This window comes from Protomyctophum parallelum, assembly GCF_964188405.1.
Source record: "Protomyctophum parallelum genome assembly, chromosome: 21".
Classification (NCBI taxonomy): domain Eukaryota; kingdom Metazoa; phylum Chordata; class Actinopteri; order Myctophiformes; family Myctophidae; genus Protomyctophum; species Protomyctophum parallelum.
The window spans coordinates 29,241,756-29,266,930 of NC_139713.1; the positions used below are offsets into that span (position 1 = coordinate 29,241,756).

The 25,175-nt window shown below is 44.4% G+C and overlaps 1 protein-coding gene across 1 annotated transcript in view; it reads right to left on the reverse strand.

Annotated features, from left to right (window-relative positions):
- The window catches only part of unc5cb (unc-5 netrin receptor Cb), a 176,734-nt gene that overhangs the window by 128,693 nt on the left and 22,866 nt on the right, over positions 1 to 25,175 (reverse strand). The gene's annotated exons all lie outside the window — the stretch shown is intronic.

Consider the following 25,175-nt stretch of genomic DNA (forward strand, 5'->3'; position numbering starts at 1 on the left):
TGTGTGTGTGTGTGTGTGTGTGTGTGTGTGTGTGTGTGTGTGTGTGTGTGTGTGTGCGTGCGTGCGCGTGTGCGTGTACGTGTACGTGTGCAGTGCGTGCATGCGTGAATATTACAGCAAGAGTACTTTATAGCAATCAGTATAAATCTGAAGATGATGGCAGTTATGATAGACCTCCTTTTAATTCTCCGACCTTTTTAATTCATTCATCTACTTTCATTTCAATGTGAGCTTCCAGAACAACACATAAGGCACAGTCCCTGCTCAGCAGTTCTGCCCGGTAATGAGAGGAGGTCTCAACCCAGCGATTTAATAAATGTGTTAATTCGGAGCTCACCGGGCAGAAACAATGCCAGCACATAAGAGATAAATTCCCCAGCGCTCATTTCCTCTGCCTGTCTTGTAGCTGATGCTGAGCAGCAGACGACTCACAGGGGGGGAAATGAACGTCGTACATCACAGAGAGACCTCATCCCTGGATCTCCACCATGCATGGCTTTGTTTCCACTCTACTGTACACATCTGTATTTGTGTATGTTTGCATGCGTGCACGTAAAAAATCTATATGGTTGCCATCAGCCAGGAACCTCTTATCTCCATATTCTAACCTTTAGTTTTTCGTACAGTTACTTGAGCATGCTACTGTATAGAGTCATAATGTATATTGTTACTGTTGGGCAGAAAAGTTGCCATATTTCATTTATTTTTTATATTTTTTGTCATAAATGAATGCCCTATTTTATACTACTTGTTTATACGTGCAAAAATAGGCCGCAATATACAATGTGATGCGTTGGGGGGGATCGTTGAGAATCTTTGCCTGTAATGACATGCCCAAAATAGGGATGCCAGGTTAAAAGAGGTTACGTCTGCCTGTGGATTTTATGAATATTCATCAAATGAGCAGAATTAAGAGCTTTTGAATAACTAAAAACTACATTGGATCCACCGGAACGCAGGTTCTTTACTTCTTTAGACACATACAAGGTTTCAAATCCACCACCAGACAATGCTTGCACGTGTGCTGTGTATGTATGCATGCATAATACACACTTTTTGTTGTGTGTAACTCAGTCACACCTGCTGTGCAATAATAATGCCACGTGGCCATTTCTAAAACCATATTTCATGCACATGAAGGGGCTGTGTAAACAAAGAAACAGTAACTAAAGTGATGTGTCTTTTAGCGTCTTAATGCATTGTGCTCTCTCTCTGTGTGTGTGTGTGTGTGTGTGTGTGTGTGTGTGTGTGTGTGTGTGTGTGTGTGTGTGTGTGTGTACACACTACAAATTGACCGGGGCATACTTATTACAGAAGCCCTGTGGAAATGCTGTTTCTACTCAACCTGAACGTTTCTATTATTAACTCTTGTTGACGCAAAAATACTCACGGCAAGTGTTCTGCTAGTGTGTGAAGGAAAACATCTTTATAGTATAATAGCCCTTCCTCTAATTACAATGCCGGCAATTACACACACACACACACACACACACACACACACACACACACACACACACCACATGTCTCTTTCAAATGTCCCAATGCTGTACCATTCAAACCCCCACCGCTAGCTTGCATCAGCGGCCTGTCATAACTCCATTAGTATCCGAATACAGACACACACACACACACACACACACAAACAGTGAACAGCAGATATGGACAGGGCAGGAAAAGTAGAGACCCATCAGGTCCATGTTATATCGTGTTGAACTTCTATAATTCTTTTACCAAATAAAATCAAGCAATCAATTACATTACTGTGAAGGTTTGCTTTGGGTGGCGAGTGTGTGGGTGTGTGTGCATGCGTGCGTGCGGTAGTAAGTAGCAGTAGTGGGAGAAGCGTATAGCTCATTAGTGTGGCCTATGACAATGTATGTAGATGATGACGTTATAATGAGACAGCACAGCACTGTATCGACGATGCACTAAAAACACATATCAGGCAACCAATCACAATTACAAAACATTTTACTGCAATTTGCAAAGCCCAGCTGGATGGCACTCCAAAGCCTTGTGCGTGTGGAGATGTTAATAAACGAACACATTGGATTAATATTCACTCACACTTGCCTGAGAGTAACAACAGCACAATCACTCACATTCAGAGTGTGACTCTGACTGTGAGGCCAGTATAGCAGAGTCACCTTCCCTGAAGGCCAGAACAGTGCTAGATGTTTCCTTCCCTAAGTCAGTGGTTCTCAAAGTGGGGCCCGGGGACCGCCCTCAGGGGTCCTTGAGGCGGCTGCAGCAAAATTGACTATTATGCAGACAGTGGCCATCTTGCCAGTGGAGTTTGAAAGCACTCGTTTTCAGTAAAGCAACATCCTGCTGCCTCCTGCATTATGTGTAAATTCAAAACAGGTGACTGTTGAGTGATAGGCCTATACAACGAGCACTTCCAAACTTAAACACTTGGAAAAACAATCATTTGCAAGGAATTTCTTGACAGAAAGTAGGTCATAACTGTCTACAGTGGACTTAGCAGACAGAAAGAGGATAATTCAAGCTTTCCGTACAGCTGCAATGTTGGTGAGTTTGAATTGAAGTCGTTTAATACAGTCAGATAGGACTTCCGTTTGGAAGTATGGGCTGACAATGGGAAATTGCAAGTAGTTACCACCCTCAGCACCCTGCCATTACCTTAAAGGTATATTCAGTGATTTCACTTAATTCAAATATCACTTATTTTTTTGTTTTGTTGTGATAATCCTCCCTACTATAGAGTGTGCTGGCCATATAAGGAGTTCCTCCCTGTCCCCAGTTAACCCCTGGGGGTCAAAAAACCTTAGGTTTCGTTTTTGACTCTCTATCCTGATTGGACGAAAGGCTGGGTCCCACAGCCAAAAACAAAACCTAAGGTTTTTTGAGTGAAATCACTGAATATACCTTTAATGTCAAGATGGCCGCGGTCTGCATATGGTCATCAGATTTTACAGTTAAAAGATTCACAGTGCATCCCGATGTGATGCGTTTTTGTGAGCTTAGAAAAATATTGACAAATCAATATTTTGGAGCCCAATACATATCAATTTGGGGGTCCTTTTGTCATAAAAAAGAAGAAAAAACAAAAAAGAGAGAACCACTGCCCATTGTGGGAGACCAGGGTTTGAATCCAGATGGTCACACCAGCAGTGGCAAAATATTGAAGACATAACATAAGATCAAGTCCTTATCTTTAGCTTATAGTAAATTCTTACTATAAGCTAAAGATAAGGACTTGACCTTATGTTATCTGTGTATGCTCTCTTCTATAGTTATTCTCTGCAGAATGTTGGTTTGGGGTCTGCAAATGGGCTCCGCAGGGGTTAAAGGTTAAGTCCTTCAATCTGGGATTCTTCAGAGAACTCTTTGTTGCAGACAGGCCTGCATCTTACAAACAGCACTTTAAACGACACATGCACACACACACGCACGCACGCGCACACACACACAAACGCACGCATGAGCACACACACACACACACACACACACACACACACACACACACACACACACACACACACACACAGGTTCCAGTCCATCAATAACAATGCAACGCCCCCACCCCAGTTGTGTCACCAACTTCTCTTCCCAACTCCCTGGTAATGGCTTTGGAACGTATAAAGGGGCACTTTGAAAGCTTTCCTCCTTCCTCTCCCTCTCCCTCTCCCTCCCCCTGTTTGTTTAAACTTGTTAATTAGTGTGTGGTGGGGTCTGCCAGAGCTCTGGTGACTCTCAGGTCTGTCCTGTCCTTGGTCTGCCAGTCAGGGGGACAAAAGAGACACTAATCTCTACACACTGACTGCGGGTCAGGGGTAGAGATGACACATGGACTTAACTTACTACTGACTGTTGACTGACTTGATATACAGACAGACAGACAGACAGACAGACAGACAGACAGACAGACAGACAGACAGACAGACAGACAGACAGACAGACAGACAGACAGACAGACAGACAGACAGACAGACAGACAGACAGACAGACAGACAGACAGACAGACAGACAGACAGACAGACATAATAAACTGACTGAATAAAACCGCACGGTAAAGATGTCCTCTGTTCTACTTCGCGTCTTCCCCGAGCAGCAGATGAGATATCGGTATTGACACGATGACGAGTGTAAAACTGGGATTTCACAGCTATACCGTCCTATATGCATCATTCATTAGCACGCAATGAACTATTACCCCCGATCAATGAAGTCACCCATGGCAGCTCCTTCTCTTTCGGTAAGAGCACTAATTATTGATTGTAAGGGGCGTAAAAATGGATCTGTGGCATTCCTCTCCAGCAAAATAACTGTATCACTCAGACTTGCATGTGACATACCGTAATGACTGTAGTGTAAAACAAACAATGCTCACAACTGGTCTCCATTTCTGAGGCATCTACGTTCAAATGCCTTTTCTCAAGGACACACGATACAATTTACAGCATAATACCACGCTATAATGCAGAGTTCTTACACCACGGAGATGAGGAAGTCAATCGATAGGACGAATTACAATGTTTACAAACAATGGCTGTGACAGCAGTTTCCGTGAACATAACTGGCAGCTTGCTTCCAGTTCCAGGTCTGGTTCAAGGAAGCTCTTAGAAGGAAGTGAAGTGGTCACGTGACTGGGCTGCGCCATGACACTTTCATGGACACTTTCACGGGAGCCAAACTACACCTGGAAGTTCGGCAGAATGCACTGGAGCCAATGAGAGCTCAGTGACCAGCTCATGAACAAACATTATTTATGAATGACTGAGACTTTTTGTAAAGTGATCGCTTCTGTAAAATAAAATATATATAACACGTTATTTTAGGCTGTCTTATTTTTTGATGTGCATACTACTTAATGTGATTTATTTTTTCAAAGAGCAGAGAGCAGCCCAGGCAGAAAACGTACTATGTGCTCTTCTATAAATACCTCAATAAAAATAAATAGTTATTAAGTCGAAAAACAACCACTCGGAAAAAATGTGTGATATCACTTATGTCTTCTTTCATATTCCTGAACCAATTATATGACAAAGCTCGCAATCGTTCATGTATAATGTTTGTTATGAGCTGGTCCAGCCGGCTCCATTCACTGCCATGTATTCATTGCACTACCGGTGTGAGTTTGGCTCCCATGAAAGTGTCCATGAAAGTGTCATGGCGCAGCCCAGTCACGTGACCACTTCACTTCCTTCTAAGAGCTTCCTTGGTCTGGTTAAGGACAGGTACAGTAGGACTAATGTTAAAGTTGTTGAACATTTTCTGTGTCTGGGAAAGTTCCATTTCTTTTGTGTCAGAGTCAAGCAAAAAACAACTACGTTTATTAACCAATTTTGGGCCGGGAACCCCTTTTGGTGTTTTAAACATTATGTTATAATTTAGCTATTGAAAAAATAGACCTACAAGACCTAAGCTCACGAGCTTGTAGGTCTGCTATTTTTTTTAAATCGTGAAAATATTTCTTTCAGAAAACTGGAGGATTTAGAAGATTTTTTTTAAAAATTTTGAGGTCAGGCCTAAATTGGTTAAGTTAGCATTCATGTCAGATCATGTAGGAAAGGTCAACGATTGTGCTTCTGCCTCCAGATTACATACCGTAACTGTATCCTATAATATTATTTTTAATTTCCTCATTGCCATGACATCCATGCATAGGTTCACTGTCAACATCTCAGTTGAATTCATAGTGGTATTGTATACTATTTACACAGATGTGCGAGGCTTTGTCTTTCATGTCGTCATGGGAACAAACAGAGGTCTATGGAGACTTCTGTGCTAAGAGAGATATGCATAGTGTGGGAGAAAGCCTTATTGAAGAATCATGTGTCAGAATGGCTCAATATTATGTATCTCCTTTCCATCAAGGACCACATTGGAATCGAGCTTATCAGCTTTAGTTTTATCCTTGACAATCTCTGAACACATGTAACTGGGTCTGAAAGAATGTGCCTCAAGTTTTTCATTTTTCACGTCATGAAAGTGCAGATTGTAAGCTTGAAGCTTCCCAATGTGTCATACATTGCTTACGAAAATATATACTTTACTATACATATGAATGTTGTTAAACTTTAAATCAGGAAGCACACCTCTCACAGCAGTTACAAATTATAATTACTTTGTGATCATAAAACTGCTGTTTGAGTGGATTCATTTAAAACATGTGGAATATGAATAACAAAAAAGAAAAAAGGGGGGACCTTGAGTCTTGGATTGAATGATTGCATGTTTGCCACATTCTATCAGTCCCTGTTGTATACAGGCAGTCAGGCACATGGCTTTTCCATGTCAACCTTCTTTTATAATCATCAAGCCAATCCAGGACAATTCTGAATTTCTACTCACTGTCAATTCAAAGCATAAACGAGACAGCGAGAGAAAAGGCCAATAAAGTGTGCCGATCAGACAACAGCGGGCGCTAAGTGGGGATTGACTGAGCAAGTGAATGACTGAGTTATGATGTGATGATGAAGAAGTGGAGAAACGACGAGACAAAGAATAAGGTTGATGAGGCCAGATGAGAATTAAGCGACGGCAAAAGAGAAAGGGAGGGGGAGGGGAAAGAAGTGCAACAAGGTGAGTTGAAAGTGAGTTCAGATTGAATCAGCAAAGTACCGCAGAGGATCGAGTGAACAAGCAGGTATTGTGGGTAAGACGCCCGTGATACCCGTACATCTCCAAATAAGCCTCCGGTGGCTAATGAGGGGATGAAAGTGCAGCCTGAGAATAAGCAATGTGAGCTAGTGGGAGCGGTGGAGCAGAGTTAGCGTGTGAACATCCATCCGGAGAACCCCTGCTGTCCCTGTCAGTCAGCCTGGCGTCCTCCATCTTCCCTAATGAGTTTATTTACATGTTTGGGCGGTGGAGCCCACATAGCAGCCTCGATCACCTCCACCGGCGCCACGCGCTACCACGCATCAATATTCTCCAGACACAATACGAGACGGATAACTCGAAATGCCTCTTTTTTTCTTCTTTTTCTTCCGGAAGCTGCCTAAACTCCCCTACTGGGGGGATGTGACTTAATATTATCGCATTAAGCGCGCCGCCATCAACACACACACACACACATTAAGTGTGATTTATACTTTGCTGTATGACAGTGTCGCTTGCCGAAAACAGCAGATATTCGAGCTCACAACGCATAGATAACCCTAACCCCATATTCCTTTCGTTTCAATTCGTTTCGTTACAATTCCTACAACTCAGACGTCTGGGGGGATCAAACTCCTTTAATGACCAAGATTAATGGTAAGTAGCATTATGGTAATGGAGGTACCAGGCCCATTCCATCCGTTTATTAAATAAAGCTGCTGGCAAATGAATATGATTATGGATTTTGCTATTGTTAATGGAGCATGGCAAGAGAGCTGTGTTGACTTTTCAACTCATTAATGTTTTGATATGATGATCAGGGTGTGTGTTCCAATGTGTGCTGTGTTCAGCTCACACACACACACACACACACACACACACACACACACACACACACACACACACACACATGCGTGTGCAACTGTGCGTATGTGCGAGAGTATGAGAGAAGAGACAGTCTAAATGTTCCACTACGTCCCATGTGCTGCATTCAGATTTCACCCACAATATAATTGCAAAACCCTTTGAAAGAGGGAGAATCTGCAGTAGCTCAGAAATCAAATCTCATGCTTGAAGAATATTAAAGGAATATACAAACTTCTCCGGGATTTCAATAGCCAGCATCACATCTACACATGCACAGTGAGACCCAGGGGTGTTCCTTTAACTCTGAGTGAGTGTAGACACAGACCCTTACGGGTCCATTTTTACACTTCCAGAGTGAGAGTGTGGGGAGTGGGGACCTTTGAAGGCGGAAACACGAGCGCTGTCTGGATTACAAAAGCCTTTGTTTGAGAGGCACCACCTGTACGTGTGCATGTGAACGCATCTGTGCGTAAGTATGCACACGTGTGACACTGAGGCCAAACTCATGAAACGCAAGCTCTGTGGTCTCTCCTTTGGGACGATCTTTCACAATAACCCCCCCCCCCCCCCCTGGCCCCCTCCCCCTCGTCTCCCCTATCCCTCCTTCCATTTCAGCCCGAAAACGTCCCCTTCCCCTGAGCAGCAGACACCGGAGCACTTAACCTCAGCAGCACTCAGTTTGCCCCGACACACATTCACGGTGTCACGTCAGCTCAGCTCACATTTAGCCCGGGATATAAAAGATTAATGGAAGGAAAGGGGGAATAAATAAACACCGGCGTTTGGGCCCTGCCGATGGGTCTCTGGCTGCTCCTCTAATCAGGGAGCACCACGCTTGTGCACAGCATAAAGGCTCCACTGCATTGGGTTTTTAGCTTTAGCTCGGAGCGCTGAAAGACAGGAGGCATCCTGCAGAGCTTCTCCACCCCTGCGGTGTCACTGTCGGTTTACCTTCCCCTGCGGAGAACCCTCCGCCAATTATTTGGGCTACAGTACACAGCGCTCGCCGCACCAGAACAATGGTATCAAACACTAGCATCTTCTGGGATGCATACAAGAGTACAGCATATGAACCTTGTGGAATTCAAGCAGCATGAAATAGGTGTGAGATGAACTGTTCAGGCAGAGTAAAGACATGTAACTTTGATACCTGTTCTATCACACTGTATTATTATACTGTATATTAATTGAAGTTGAGAGAATACATTCAATAAACACAGAAGAGCTATACTACTGCACCTGTGCGTGGGATGATGAGATATAGCTTGGTGTACTGTTTCAAAAGAAAGACAATTGAATGAGGACATCAAGTAGATGGTGCTGGGTAATGTATTTACCCTATCGATTCATTTCTTTAAGCCATCAAAATTCTCTTTACAATACCAGACCAGAGAGAGACAGACAGCAAGAGATGCATCAACAGAGCGCTAGTAAGAGGAAAGACATTCTTCCCTCAACTCCTCTCAGCGCATCAAATATTAAGAGACAAGATTAGCCCTGTCTTGTCACCCCATCATGTGCACACACACACACACACACCCCGAGTACTACTGCTGATGATAATGAAACAACATCCTTGTGATGTGCATGTGTGCGCGCGGTGCATGTGGTGTGTGTGTTTGTGTGTGTGTGTGTGTGTTTTGATGTGAAAGTAATTGTGAATAAAAAAGCTGTATGTAGGTGTGAAGAGGGAGAGAAGGTCAACCACAGGGCATTGCTCAAACTATTGCTATTGGCTAATGTATGCTGGCATGTGTGCGTGCGTGCATTGGGGGAGGGTTAGAGCTGGGGGATTGGGGCTGGGCTAAAAGCCTTTTTAAAAGTTCACAATGAATATGTGTAGTGTACGTCTCAAAAGGCACACAGTGCCTTAGTTATGTTGGGAGGTATCCAGTCTGCCTGAGCTGATCTCAGACCAGTAGGGTACGTGGCATGACGACGGACCCCACCCACCCATCTGAAAGTCGCCAGTCAGTCCCTCCCATTTCTTCCCACGGCGCCCCGGTTGTCTGATCCCTTAACACTCTCTGACAGTGTCAATCGTTCAAACTTTTTACACTTCACCCGCAGCGAACAAGGTTTTTACCCAGTTGTCAATAAAGGAATACAAAAATAAAACAGGCCCTATACCAACCCCCAAAAAAGCCAGGCAAGGGCAGCCGAGACAGCGCAGACATCCCAAAGGATCAGGGGACTTCATTGTAAGGAGTTTTTGATAGAGGGTAAGTTCTTATTTGTGCACCCTCCCCAAAGCCCTGAGCACTCTTGTCTGGAATACCAGCCCCCCCCCCCCCCCCCCCCCATCAGCCCCATGACACCCAGCCAGCAAGCTTTTCTCGTATACAAGAAAACATAAAATCCCGGAGTGATATTGTAGGGGGATGAATGATACTTGGAGGACAAAGAAAGCTTATCTTATGGGCACTGCAGTGTACTGTACATGTATTCACTGCAGTGCATACAGTATAATGAACTGCGTTATACATGTATACACAGGAGTATACATGTATGCTCTGCAGTCTGTGCATGTATAATAATATTATTATACATGTACAGACTACATTATGCACTGCAATGTATGTACATGAAGTGAATGAACTGAAGTGTATCGGCAATCAGTTATACATGTATTCACTGCAGCCTCTACAGCCAGGTTTAGAATAGGCGTGTTATGCAGTGAAGCCTTTAAAACATTTAAAAAAATGAATAATGCTATATACTGTATACATAGCAACAACTACACCAAAAAGGGTTCCCGTCCTGAAATGTATCGTTACAAAAACGGGTTCCCGTCTATAATAGGTTAAAGATGAGTACCTTTCGTACTTTAAGTACATTTTGATTGATGTCAGTACTTTTGTAGTTTTACTCAAGTAAAATGTGAACAAAGTATTGCCACTTTAATGTAAAAGATCTCAGTACTTCTTCCAAGACTGGTGGAGGTTTTTTTCCACTGCTCTAGCCACGACATTGAATGTAGATGTCATCAGACATATGATTGGTAGGCAGAGGTTTCCGATCATCTGGCCACACGAGACTGGCTCAGAGTGAATGGTGCACAGTAGTATAGAACCCTCATAGCATTACGGGTTCATTTGGGTCGAACACAGAGGATTTCACGGTGTAGGGGTGGAGTTTGACTTGCCCACTTGTGAAATAATGCGCTGGGTTGATGCGGGTCCCTGTGGTACTGTGCTAGAGGGGTCATGTAATCCTGACTGTGATCACTGTTCCATTCTCCCTCTCGCAATCTCTCTCTCTCTCAGACACACACACACACAGTACACAGTATATTCTAAACATGTATTTCCGTGTTGCAACACTCTCTTTCCTTCACACCACCTTGCTAGCTGTCTCTGTTCAGCGGACACACAGTTTCTTATTCATTATTCAGGCGACGAGCGGCTAAATCGTTTTCCTGCCCTTACACCTCACCTCTCTTGCCCGTCTCGTGCTTCCTCTCAGATCAACATTCCACACAAAGTCCAAAGGGCTTGGCTACACGAGCAGGCGTTCAGGGGAATTCGGGGGGAATAGCCCACATTTGAAGAGGTTTAGGGTTTCACATAAACTGCACCTTACCTTAAATCCCTAAATCGCCTGATTCGCCTCTAAGGCCTGATTGGATTTCATATACAGCAGGAAAAGAGCCTGCTCAAATACTACACTTTCAACCTGATGTCCATATCTTGTCGTATGACATTATACGTGACATTATTATACAGTTTTGTTTCCGCACGGATTCCGCCATTTTTTGCAGTTTTGGCAGTTCTGTTCCACGAAATTCGGGAGGGTCGTGAGAATCACAAACATTTAGATCTCCCAATGAGTCAATTTTCCACGATCCACTTTTGACGACGTCAAGAAAGCGACGTCAACGAATTTCGTAGCCTGGTTAACCACGCCCCTTGAAAGTTGAAATCGCATTTACATTTATTTGTGTGGAGTCAGGACCCTGCTAATGCATGGTTGGCTGCGGGAGTACAGCAATTCTTCCCACTTGTTGTTACCGCTACTTATTTCGTTTAAAAAAAAGAATAAAAAAAGTCAACACAAAAACTCACTCGTTTGAAGTGAGCGGTGCCTTTGATGAGTTGATCTGCTGTACCCACTATCAACTACATGCCATCATAGTAATTTATTTTGCCAGACTTGAATGGAAATTCAGGGGGGCGGAATAGAGTGAGTGAGTGAGTGAGTGAGTGAGTGAGTGAGTGAGTGCCTGCGTGCGTGCGTGCGTGGCGTGCACACAAATCCGGATTACAGGATTAGGCATTTAGGGGTCAGGTTTAAGAGTTGGGGTATAAGGGTTAGATTAGGATTAGTGTAAAAATGGCAAAACAATTTGTAAAAATGGCATTAAACAAAATCCCCACAGTGATGGGATAAAAAATGTGTATCATGTGTGCACGTGTGCATGCGTGGGCACATGTGCATGCGTGTGCACGTGTGCATGCGTGTGCACGTGTGCATGCGTGTGTACGAGTGCATGCACGCAGCTGCCCTCCCCACAGGGATCCAGTCCCTGAGACACACATTTTCACCTCATCTACGTTTAAGGGCATTAATATTGCACTAGCAGCGGTGGCAGGGTTAAATGGATGACTGGGGGGGGCTGACTGTCAAATACAATCCCTCCATCTCCTCTGTTGACCTCTCTCTCTCTCTCTCTCTCTCTCTCTCTCTCTCTGCTGTACGACCAGTGGTGGACAGTAACGCAGTACCTTTATTTGAGTAAAGCGCAAGCAACACTCGAGCACAACCAAACATAAAATGACTTGTCTTCGTTCTACTGCTCGTTTCCTTTTAGTCTAGTTTGTTTATTTGTTGACGAAATTGTCAGTACATTTAGTCATAGTTTCAGTCACCATATCTTCGACGAATGCGTCACAATGTGTCGTGATGCGACACATTGTGAGCTTGTATGTGCCAATTTTCAAAATATTTGTATACATTTGAAAAACATGAAATGGAACATTCTACAGTACTTTCTACTTTTGGTATTTTAAGTACATTTTGATGCCAATACTTGATGCCAGTACATTTTTAATTTCCAGACTTTTAATTGTAATAGAGTACTTCTACATTGCAGTATTGGTATTTTTTCCCCGCCACTGAGTCCAGGGGATGTTGTCGCTGGCGTCTGCAGAGACACGATCCTGAGGCCACAGTACTGACATGTGTTCTCGGTTAGAGTTAGAGAAATACGTGATACTTCTTCATCCCGCGCTTCCAATAGCAGCTCCCACCGTTCTTCCTTTCTCCTTCCCTCGTGTCATTATTCATCCATCCCTTCCATACATCCCGGCAAAGGGACTCGCCACACGCAGAATTCCGTTTGCCCTCCCTCCGTCCGCACACACACAATGCTTCCACAGTCCCGCACAGCGCGCGCATTGCGTTCCTTCTGGAACATGTCACTGCAAGTATACCATAAAAGGTTATCACCCTAACCAAATAGAAGAAATGTAATACTCTAAATCTAATGACTGCTAATGGCGGATGGGGATATTGAGTCAACGTGAAAAATGTTAACCAAACCGAGAACAATTGACTAACTGTGTCCCCTCCTAGACCTCTGGTTTTCAATGTGGGGTCCGCGGACTCCCAGAGGGGCTCTTGATGAGTTTCCAAGGGTCCCCGGCTAAATTACTCATAATTAGGAACCAAAGTGTCTCTAGGGCCTGTCACTCTCAGATTAAAATAAACTAGTATTATACAGTGTAGACCGGGGATTAAAATAAATGTATCTAGTGGTGCTCCGTGGCCAAATGCATATCAAACTGGCGGTCCTCCTTGGAATTAAAAAGCTCGAGAATCATTGGTGGAAAAAGTACTCTTAAGAAAAAGTATCAATACTGCAAAATAGAACTCCAGAATTCAAAATCTACTTGATTAAATGTACAAAAGTATTGGCATACATTTATTTAAATTAAAGTATCAAGAGTAGAAAGTACTCATTGCATGTCCCGTTTCAAGTTTTCAAATCATGTATAAAAATCTTTTGACAATAGCAGATCTACAAGTCCAGTAGTCCACAATGCATTGTGAGCTTGTACTGTAGATCGGCAATTTTCAAATGGCCGAAATGTACATATTGTAGGGCTGAAGTGGTTAATGCATGTTTTGTAATAAAAATAAAAAGTAACTAGTAACTATGGTTTCCAAATAAATGCAGTGGAGTAAAAGTACAATATTTGCATCTGAGATTTAGTGGAGTAGTAGAAGTAAAAGTATTGGAAATTGGAAATACTGAAGTAAAGTACAAATACCACAAAATTGTACTTTAGTACAGTACTTAAGTAAATGTACTTGGTCCGTACTTTCCACCACTGCAATTAAGCGCTGATTGGTCTAATTGTACAGATGACAAAGTCATGCTGTGGGTGTTTACGGAGAAGGAGAGAGCGAGGGGCGGAGCTCGGCGGGCCCATGGAGACTGATGTCAGCGTGAGGTCATTGGGAGGTTAAGATAACGGGCATGGCAAGCATCTGAAAAATTAAAGGCTCCAGCTCACGAAGGCTGCACTCTGAGTATGAGGCAAGACCCGCACTGAGTTGAGATGAGTGCAGTGCACAAGGGCATGCATGCCCGCGTGCATGCACGCACGGCGCACGCACACGCACGTGTGTGTGCGCCCGCGCATGGTAGAGATACACATACGTAACCACTGGTGTTAATGCACTCACTGCCCCGACTTGCCATGGCCTCACGCATGGATAACCCTACAACACACGCACGAACACACTCATTTTTCTTACTCAAAGACAGACACAAAAATGCGCACATCCATTCCCAGTGATTGAGCGCTCAGTGGAGTGAGCAGTCGGAGATACACACCAACATGACAGATGCACACACCACGCAGCTGACGGACGCATCATCATCTTTTCTTTCTCTCCAACACACTCACACACACACACACGCACGTCTGGTAGTGATTGAATGCTCGCTGAAGTGTAAGCTCTGGCTACTCTCTGTGTTGTTGGATCGGGTCACGGGGGGGTGTTCCATCTCTAAGGTGTTAGAAAGCCAATTACCAGAAGCCTTGGTGCACATTAAGAGGCAAAGCTAACCGCCAGCCACCCCTGCTGGGCTATGATTGGCTATCCATATAATAGTGGGGACCTTCTGGGGAGGGCGTATGTCAAAGTTGGTATGATAAGTATAGACAAAACCTCATTGCGGCTATAAAATAAAACTACACAATTATATTCATTAGTAAAAGCTACTGCAGGCATTCCAAACTTGCTCACAGTATACATGGCATGTTCATTAAAATTGTCATGTATTTTTCGAAATATCTACATATTACAAGAAGCCAGCTTTTATTAATGTTTTCTTCTGCCAATCTTCTGCCAAATTATTCCACATAAATATTACAGCAAAAGGAAAGACTTTGGTTTTTAGCATAAAGCTGTTTGAATTTCCAATCCGTTTGGGGCTTTGATAAGGGGGCGGTGGTGAATTTAAATTTAATTTGTCTATTTTGCTGTGAGTATGTCACATGGTCAGCAGATTCGGTATCTAAGGCAACTAAGGTTTAATAAATACTGTGTCTGTGTATGCTTTCATCAGCAGCACAAGAAAAGCACTTAACATTTTCCCCGAGGGGTGTGACAGCTGGAAAACAAAATGTAGTTGCTATTCCGGGAAGGACGAAAGATATCTTAAGGTATCTCACCTTATTGATCTATGAGTTGCTTTGACATCATGTCTGAAAAAAACAAAAACTAGATGAGGTCTAATAACGGCGCGGCATCCCTGTGAGTGTCTGATGTCATATGGATGACATTGGTCATCCCTGTGAGTGTCTGATGTCATATGGATGACATTGGTCATCCCTGTGAGTGTCTGATGTCATATGGATGACATTGGTCATCCCTGTGAGTGTCTGATGTCATATGGATGACATTGGTCATCCCTGTGAGTGTCTGATGTCATATGGATGACATAGATCTCTCGCAAGTAGGAGTGTAAAACAGACGGACAGACATCTGTCTGTCACACACAATGACGGACACAAAGATTTGGGGGCCTTAGATACCGTATAGAATACTCTTCTACAAGGCTGCTGAGAATTCAGTTGTTATGGATTGTGCAGATATATCAATAACTAATTAATGAAACTAAATAATGAAATTAAGAAAGGACTACAAACAAACAAATATGCTTGACTACTTGTGTTCTGTGACCTTTTGAATGTATGAAAAACAAGGCAGTCAGTGCCCTTAATATGATTAGCAAGTCCAAATTAAATACTCACGAGACTATGCCATTGGCCAAACCCTGATGTACAGTAACTAAGGTCGTCCCTGCCTATTTTTATACGTAAGGTGTGTGCTATCCTCAAACTTTTGGTGTTTTACTGACTGTATGGATTTAGCGCCACAGCCTAAAAATACTTTCTTGGGATAACACTTCCAATGGCAACTGTCAAAACACCTGCTTACTTCCTAATGTACATCAATGTTGTTCTGTTCTCACTCATCTGCACTGAACCAGAGAGAAAATGAAAAGGGAGACAAGCCTGTCATTCATAGCTCCTTTTCCAGGGTAATTGACAGGATTATTACAAGTCTGAGGCGACGGATTAAAGTTCACAGGCAAGAGATGCACACACAAATCTGTGTGTGTCTGAGTTTGCAGGAGAGATGGGTGGGATGTTGTGTTTCTAAGGGAGGGGTGTGCTTCGCCATATGTTCATATTTCCAAGTGTAACTCTTTCATGCTGGCAGGTGTGTTTGTTTATTTGTAATGAGTGACTACATGGATAATTCTCAAGTGTAAACTTGGCTCTTTCGTATTTTTTCCCTCTCACAAGCACAAACACTACTCTCACAGTCAGCGACGTACGTGAGACACTATCTCATCTTCTCCACAGTAAACAAAACTGAAATATTTTAAACAAAACATTACCAAAGTAAACAAAACATATAATCGGCGATACTGAATCATTTTAAACAAAACATAATCAGCACGGCAGCGATACAATTCAAACCAAACTTGAAATAAAACATCATCTCTAATAGTGGCATGGTTCAATAAAGCATAATCACCAAAAGTGAAACATTTCAAACAAAATATAATTACCAATAGTGAAACATTAGCCACCATTTTTCCCAGTCAAAACACAGTGTCTCAGTATTCTAGCAGGAAGCTCAGGTACTGTTGCACACTGTATCGTCTATACCAGTAGAAGACGGGCACAAAGACCTCAGTGATAAAACAGGCCAGTAAATGGAGTGAAATAATACTCTCCCATCCATTGTTCAGAAGGACCAGACTGCTGAGGCTGGCCAAGAGGATGTCAGTGAGTCATTCACGTTCCCCCCGGGGTCTGCTCTCTCAACTCCTCTCATCTCTCCCCTCCATTTTACGTCTCTCTCTCTGTCTCTCTCTTTCTGGTGCTACCACTTTACTCCCCCCTTGTTCAACAGCTGTGGAGTATAGGTTTGGGGTCAAGTGAATGCGTGCAGTCGTGCACCCACACACAGACATTAGCAAGCGAGCGAGCACACACACACACACACACACACACACACGTTATGCTACTGTTGGACTTGAATGCAGCTTGGGGGGTGGGAGGGGGACTACATTTTCCCATGCCAACAGTTGGCTGCTGACTGAATCCAACACTGTGGAGAGAGACCTCCAGTGCCCTCTGTATCCCTCGCCTGGCCTCTGGCCCAATGTCTGTGTCCTCTCTCCTGCTGGGGCACTCAATGGAGTGTGTGTGTGTGTGTGTGTGTGTGTGTGTGTGTGTGTGTGTGTGTGTGTGTGTGTGTGTGTGTGTGTGTGTGTGTGTGTGTGTGTGCGTGCATTAATGGACAATCTCAGCAGGAGTTCTGTCATTCAGTCATCATCCATTCAGCCACCAGCCCCAACATCCTTGGCCCCCTTGCCCTGCAGGGCAACTCATCTGTTCAAGAGACAACTAACTGGGAGTTCTCCCTCCGTCCTCCATCCGCAACATCTATCCGGCTGCACACAGTAAAGAGTGCTTCATTGTCCAAAATGGACGCTTTGAGTGTAAACATTGACGCTTTCTGGGTAAAATTAAGCACTTACCAACTGGTGTCCCAATTTAGAGCATGTCATTATAGGCAAAAATGTTTTCAAAAATATTAAAACAAATATTACAAAACATCCTCAAAACAAGCTAAAATATCCAATCTACAAGCTCACTGACTGCACAACACCTTCATAGGACAAAGTTCTATGACATAGGCAGGGCTTAAGTGGTTAAACAGATTTTGGGATGTAAATGGTTTCTTTGTCGTTTTATTGTCTTGCAGTTCCCACTTCCTTTTCTGAGTGTGTCTGCGTTGCAACATTTATCTTTCTGTCTCCCTAACCAACACATCCCTACTGTGATTACTAACAAAATGTGCTCTTTCTCTCCCCTCCATCCATCCACCCACCCACCCATCCATCCAGCTCCTTCCACCGCTGCGAACATCCATCCAGTCCCAGGGTTTGTATAGAACAACCCCTGCAGAGGGAGTTGAAAGCATTCCTCTGCCTCCCCTGTCATCAGGACCTATTTAATAACTATCCCAATAAAGTCAACAACAAGGCCCAGGATTCCCCCCACCCACACACACACACGCACACACAACCCTCCCTCACTGCTCTGCCTCAGGTCTTGATGATGAATGGGGCCATCAGGCGGGCCAGCTGCCCCCGGAGGTGAGCAGGCTGCCCCCGCCGGGCAGCCAGGCCGGCCCGAGCCCGGAGCAGGAAGCGCGGAACGGCGAGAGCGGAGAGAGCAAGAGGGGAGGAGAGGAGGGCAGGGCCGGGCCGGGCCGGCGTGCCAGAGCTCACACTGGGACGAGATTGGAGGGAGAAGAACAAGTGGAAAAAAGGGAGGAGGTATATAGTGAGGGGGCCAGTGGAACAGAGGGGTGCAGGATATACACACAAACAGGGGGTCAGCCCAGGCGCCAGCAACACAGTGGGCAATATGGATACATGTTTGCACCCGCTGCTCACTCTGCTCGTCTACATACAGCAAAAGAAAAACAATCCGCGGCATTATTTTAACTCTTGAGAATGCGTGAAGGACCCACTGCAGATCTTGTGCTACAGTTAGCATGACTGTGTTTGCATTTTGCAACGATGCTTGTTCATGTTTGCAAAACAACAAAAAGGAACGCATTTGAACAGATATTCGTGCAAGACCGGCACACAAAAGGGTTGCCTATGTACTGGATTAAGAGCTGCATGTGTGGCTCATTGAAATGAAGACCGATATATATATATATACTGTATATGTATTCCCAATCACGAAGTGAGAGCTGTGCAAAACAGAATGAGAGAGATGAAGTGAGACAGCTGACACTAGAGAGTTAAGAGAGAACAGGTCCGGAATACCATATTAATCATTAATTGAACAAACAAGTATCGTCCATCCATCATGCGCAATTCTGCATTCATCTGCAGAACCACGTTCATGGGATTAGCAACAGGCTGATAATTAGCACAGGTTAGGCGTAGTCATACATACAGTATAAACACAAGCAAGTGACATCTGTTTCACAGCTGGCAATTTTCAGAATTAATGCTAAGCGAAAAACACAGTAAGTGATGGGTCATTGCTATCAATCAATCAATTCAACTTTATATATGCAGCACATTTCATGCATTAAAATGCACTTCAAACTGCTTTACATAAAAGTTAAGCCGATTTCCAGCCTGAATCCCGTTGTTCTGATGTGAGTGAGGAGAACAGTAATATAGTGTGGCAAAACATACTCTTATATCCTCCTATGCATTTTTCCACAAATTGTTGACATCCCAAAACGATGACATGAAACAAGTCATTGAGTATACGGACAGATGGTGTAACCTATCCACTGTGCATTTCAGGAGTTTAGGGGGCTAGCTCCCCCCAAAACATTTTGTGGAGCCAAAACGTAAGGGCCTTGGGGGCCTCAAAAATAACAGCCAAGGGGCCTCAACTCCTATTAATCCGGCACTGCATTTTTCAAAACTTTGTATTTTATTCCACTCCAATAAAATTATATGAAGACTTTAGGAACTGTTTACTTTAGATTAAGAATATTCTTACTGTACAAAACATACAATACATCAACCAATTAAGCACTATTTTATACATAAGGCTCTTTGGAAATAGCCGATCTACAAGCTGCATCAGAAGATGCAAACTTTTGTGTAAGAAAAGTTAAGATGCCAAGACTTTTACTCAAGTAAAAGCATAGCTTGATTTAGTTTTTTACTTGTAACATATTGTGGTATACTGGTATTGCTACTTTTACTTAAGTAAAACAAATACTTCTTCCAGTCCTGCTCAGAGTTAAATGACTGTGGAGGACTTAACTGTGCAGACAGCCAACCAAGAGGGCTTGCAGAAACCCTGATGGTGCAGACAGACACTGAACGTCTCCTCATCCAAGAGGCGGATGGGGGAGTGTTATTCAACTGGGGCTGTGCATCAGTGCCGCTCGATATATGGCAGAGGCAAAGAAGAAGTAGAGAAATACAGTAAATGATATTCAACCAAGTTGAACCAACCGCATTTTTCTAAATCCAAGCTTCTGTGGAAACAGCAAGTGGAAACAGAGTCTTCAAAATACCTTTGATTTGCTGCCATTACCAGAATCACTGGGTTCTCAACGTGAGGTTCAGGGACCTCCAGGGGTCCTTGAGGGGGGTGCTAGCGTTTCCCCTTCCCAGCAAAATGGGACCCTAACAAGACTAACTCAGAGAGTGCAAATGGAAGCACATCAACCGGTAAAGCCCAAACCACACCAATGGGTCACCATGCAACTCTTTGCAATCAAACAGTTGCGAGTAGACGTATGTAGATGCATGTATAGGGTCGACTTGTGTCAACATGAGCCACCATGCGCCGACGTGCAACAGGACATATCACACCACTGGGACGAACGCTAAAACCGTTCAGTTGAGTCTCGACCCATTGGTGTGGTTTGGGTTTAGGGTACCCTCTCAGAATTTAATTATATTGATGATTGGGATCCAAGAGATAAAAGAAATCTGAAAACTTGGAGACCTTGAAATTCAAAAGTTTGAGAATCACTGGTCTATATACCACTCCCTCGTTCCTGTTTCACTACCTGAATATAATGTACTGTCTGTGTGTCTGTGTGTGTGTGTGTGTGTCTGTGTGTGTGTGTGTGTGTGTGTGTGTGTGTGTGTGTGTGTGTGTGTGTGTGTGTGTGTGTGTGTGTGTGTGTGTGTGTGTGTGTGTGTGTGTGTGTGTGTGTGTGTGTGTGTGTGTGTGTGTGTGTGTGTGCGTGCGTGCGTGCGTGCGTGCGTGCGTGCGTGCGTGCGTGCGTGCGTGCGTGCGTGCGTGCGTGCGTGCGTGCGTGCGTGCGTGCGTGCGTGCGTGCGTGCGTGCGTGCGTGCGTGCGTGCGTGCGTGCGTGCGTGTGCGTGTGCGCGTGCGTACACAGCATGACTCCTCTCACAACCTTCCCATCACTTTCCATTGAGGATATCTTTCTTTTCATACCCGGGCAAACATTTTTATAGATGCAAAGCTGCCTCCCTGAAGGCGGCTTCAGAGGCGAGCCTTTGCCCTGTACCTGACAGCGGATCAGCTTGTCTCCCCTGGCCGCGACCCTCAGAGTAAGCACAGCTGCATTGAATATTTCCCTCACTCTTCAGTTCATTTGGAGGTGATGTGAGCCCAGTTAGCCCCCAGGACATAGAGCAGTAAACAGGACTGACTATCAAAGCAAACCCACCCAGTCAGAGAGACTGGGATATGAGCCTCTGGCCACACTGGGACCGTGGCAGCATGGATGGAACCAGGCAGCCAGGCAGCTGGACAGAGCTCAAAGGATCACGGACTGGAGCTGACCAGACCTCTGACACAGGCTGAGCCAACAACATTCACTTTATCGTCAATAGCCAACAGAAATGTAATTATGCCCAATTTTGCCACTTTACCCTGGGTAACTGACAGATGATTTCATCTCGTTTTTCTTTTTTCTCTTTTTTTTCGTCTTTGTTTTGGGGTATTTTTATGCCATTATTGACAGTGAACAGTAGATAGACAGGAACGGGGGAGAGAGATGGGGAGTGACATGCGGCAAGGCCGTCGGGCTCGGGAGTCGAGCACGCGGAACGCTGTCCGGCTGGCTTGGCAGCCTAGGTGCCCAGACGGTTGAGCTAACCGTCTGGGCCGGTTCAACCACTTTTGAAGTAAAAGTTTGCAAGTGGTCGACTCTAGTGAACGAGCGACAAGGCCTCAAACATTGTGCTTGCCTCATAGACTTGCGCGTGGAAATACTTCATGATGATGTCATCACACCCATTGGGCACGATCCCGGAATGAGGGAAGCAATCTGCAGGGTTTGCAAGTTTCATTGAAATGAGTTCCATGGTATGGAAATCAAGATTTATCATAGTGGCACAAAACTGTGTCAATGCACAAAAAGGTTTGTGTGCTTCCAGCATTTGTGTGCATGAGAGAGTGAGAGAGAGAGACAGACAGACAGACATAAAGCGGAAGATGGATGTAGCGACAGGCAGGTACAGTCACACAGCATGGTTGAAGAAGCCTGCAGTGCCAGAGGGTGAAGGAGAAGGAGGCCATGTCTAGTCAAGGAGAAGTAATGGAGCTCAACAAGAAGAGAAGAGCCTATCATCTCCACTCTACTTCACTAGCAACGGTACCTGGCTCCAGGCATGCACATGCAGGCATGCATGCACACACGCGCACAGCATAGCACACAGCATAGCACACAGCATAGCACACGCACTGTGACGCACACAGTGCTGTGTGTTTATGTCTCCACCAGGATTGGCATTTGGCTGGACTTGACCACACAAGCCACTCATTGAGGAAAAAAACAAACAAGAGCCTTAATGGCCCAGTGTCCACGTGGCCAACCCAGGCATCACGGCACCCAGGCGGCCATACACCGCTGCTGCTGCCCACATCCTTACCTTGACCCATCACCTAAACACACGGCTCCAGGGAACACGACAGGACGTATTTAGCTTTCCTCATCACACCGAGTGGTTTTCATCTGCAGGACAGAGCATGCTCTGTGTGAGGTGTGTTTTAAATAAAACAAGGGTCAAAGGACACGGCTATTGCCGTCCCGGGTTCTGTCGTCCCGCTTGCTTTGAAGAAAGGTTTGTGTGGAAATGTATTCATTCACACGTGTCTCTGTGTTCCAGGAATTTGGTTGTAACCAAATCTGGCTAGAGACGGTACTGTATCTACACGGTCAAGTCTACCGGCTCGTGATTATTCAATTGTCCAGCTCTGTCAATGTTCATGAGCGTTTCTCTGCACACACCAGCAGAAATGTGACCAGGTCAGCGGTGAGCTACAGCTAATGCTAATTCAAGCTAGCAGGTCCATAATGGCCGGTCCAGAATCAAGTAAGAGAACCGATTTAAAGTGAGTTTCAAATAGTAGTTAATGCAGCAATAGTAATGAGCAGACACATCCACACACAGGTCATTTGTCAACATAATAAGGAGTCGATTCTTTTGACACATAGTGTATGTAAGAAACACATGTTTGCTATAACCTTCCATGTTTATAGGCTGTCGAAAGGCACGGAGTGAGGAGAAAAATCAAGTGGAAAGAGTGACTTCATGTACTTCTTTTCATACACAGCTGGACATGTTTTGTAGAGTATGTCACCAAACCATCTAGTGATGTCAAAGATGGATGTCCCCCCCCGGCAGGGCTGTGCTGTACTAGCCTATACCAACCCTCCCTTTTCAAAACAGTGCGGAGCATTTAAACATTCAATCTTACTGGCCAGGCTTCCAGGAAGGGGCTTCATTTATAGACTGACTGTCTAACCACAGCCATTGTGACACTCTGGCCACATTTGAAGGACTGTGTAGAGGTTGAAGCCTCTTTCATGTAGAAAGGAAGAGAAGCAGAGCGTGGGAGGAACTATTTTATGGGGGACGAATGGAAACACACAACAACAAAAGAAAAACGCTGAGGTGTGGTTAGAGAGAACCAGTGTCCCAATGGCACTGCTGACCGCTTCCACTCCAACTCTGCTCGCTTCAGCATGCCTTAATTCTCTCCATGCACCAATAACGATGTAATTTCTGCTTTCGTTTCATCTTTTTCAACTTCACTTGTTCCAGAGGGAAAATGTGAAATGGTTACGGAGAGAACAGAGCTCTTTTTGTCTCTCTGACCAATATTATTCTCTCTCTCTCTCTCTCTCTCTAATTTATGCTCCGTCGGATGATGGTGTCGCGCAACAAAAATAGCAGACCTAGCAGACCTACAGCTCACATGTACAGTAGGGTGCCTGTTTTAGAGGCGTGACACTGTCGTGTGACTGTATGAATCATCCTTCGCTCGCTCTATACAACAACTTCCTCCCCCTTCTTTTCACACTTTTTTTCCCTTTCCGTCCAAAGTGTAACTTCTTTGTGAATGGGCAGGAAGCCTAGAAAAATAAATGATGAAGCCAAGTGAGTGACGAGACAGACAGAAAGAGAGAGAGAGAGAAAGAGAGAGAGAGATAAATAGTTTATGTGTGTGTTTTGGTAAAGCCCCCTCTGAGTTAAGAGCTGTGAAAGGCGACATTGTTGATGTCAAGGCCAGTCAGCATCAAAGAGCTGATTCAGCTTATGTGATGGAAGTCTCTCTCTCTCTTCTCTCCTGTCTCTCAGGGGCCATTTTTATGGCATGGCACCGTAGGGGACAAGCCGTTTAGGAAGGGGGTCTGTCTCTGTCTGTCTGTCTGTCTGTCTGTCTGTCCTGGACTAATCTCACAAACTGTTTGACAGATCAGTACCACATTTTCTGTGCATGCTGCCAGTAGGCAGAGGAAGCAATACCACAATGTAGAAATACTTTGTCACTGTGAGCTTATATAGCTATTTTAGGGTAAATATGGGGCTCAACTGATAATATATGATTGTAATAATCAAAAACTACAAAGTAAATTATTGCAGTAGAGTAAAAAGTGCAATGTTCGGAGATGAAGTGGAGTAGAAATTGTCTAGCACCTTCCTACCTTTCTGATTGCCTGTCCAAATATGTTCCAAACAGTCCCCTGAGGTCAACTAGTGCTGACCTCCTCAACGTGCCAAAAATGAATTATTAAAAGCACAAAGGTTTAGTCTATTGTAACGCTGCATCTCTCTCTCGCGCACACAGACACACACACACACACACACACATAGTCACACACACACACAGCCCCCCCTGAAGACCCCAAAATTCACCATGGTTTACTGTTCTTCCTCACAGCCGAAGAACAATATTTGGAATAGAGGTGTAAACTCTCAGACGGGTCAGGGATCATGGAGCAGCATGGACCGCTGTGTGCATAATGTGTGTGAGGTGCGTGTGCGCGTGCATGTCGGACAGAAACCTCGTATCTCCATAGACTATATCAACTTTTTATGTAGGCCTGCTCACTCCTCATGCATAGAAGGAAGCATGAGCACAGTTTGGGGCTCTCCCCGGGTTGACAGAGTGAGAGTAGTGCCCAGGATTACAGCTAAACTGACAAATAACCCATTTAGAAAAGGCTAACACAAAAAGATCTAGGGGCTTGTTTCCACTGTGGTCACAAGTATTCAATTCATAGAGTGTCAAGCAAAAGTAGCAAAAGTAGTAGTAGTAGTTCAATGCATTTGGACATACAAGTTATACACCCGACAGCTGCAATGATGTGCACTGTGTGTCGGTGGTTAAGTGTGTGAGTGTGTGAGTGAGTGAGTGAGTGAGTGAGTGAGTGAGTGAGTGAGTG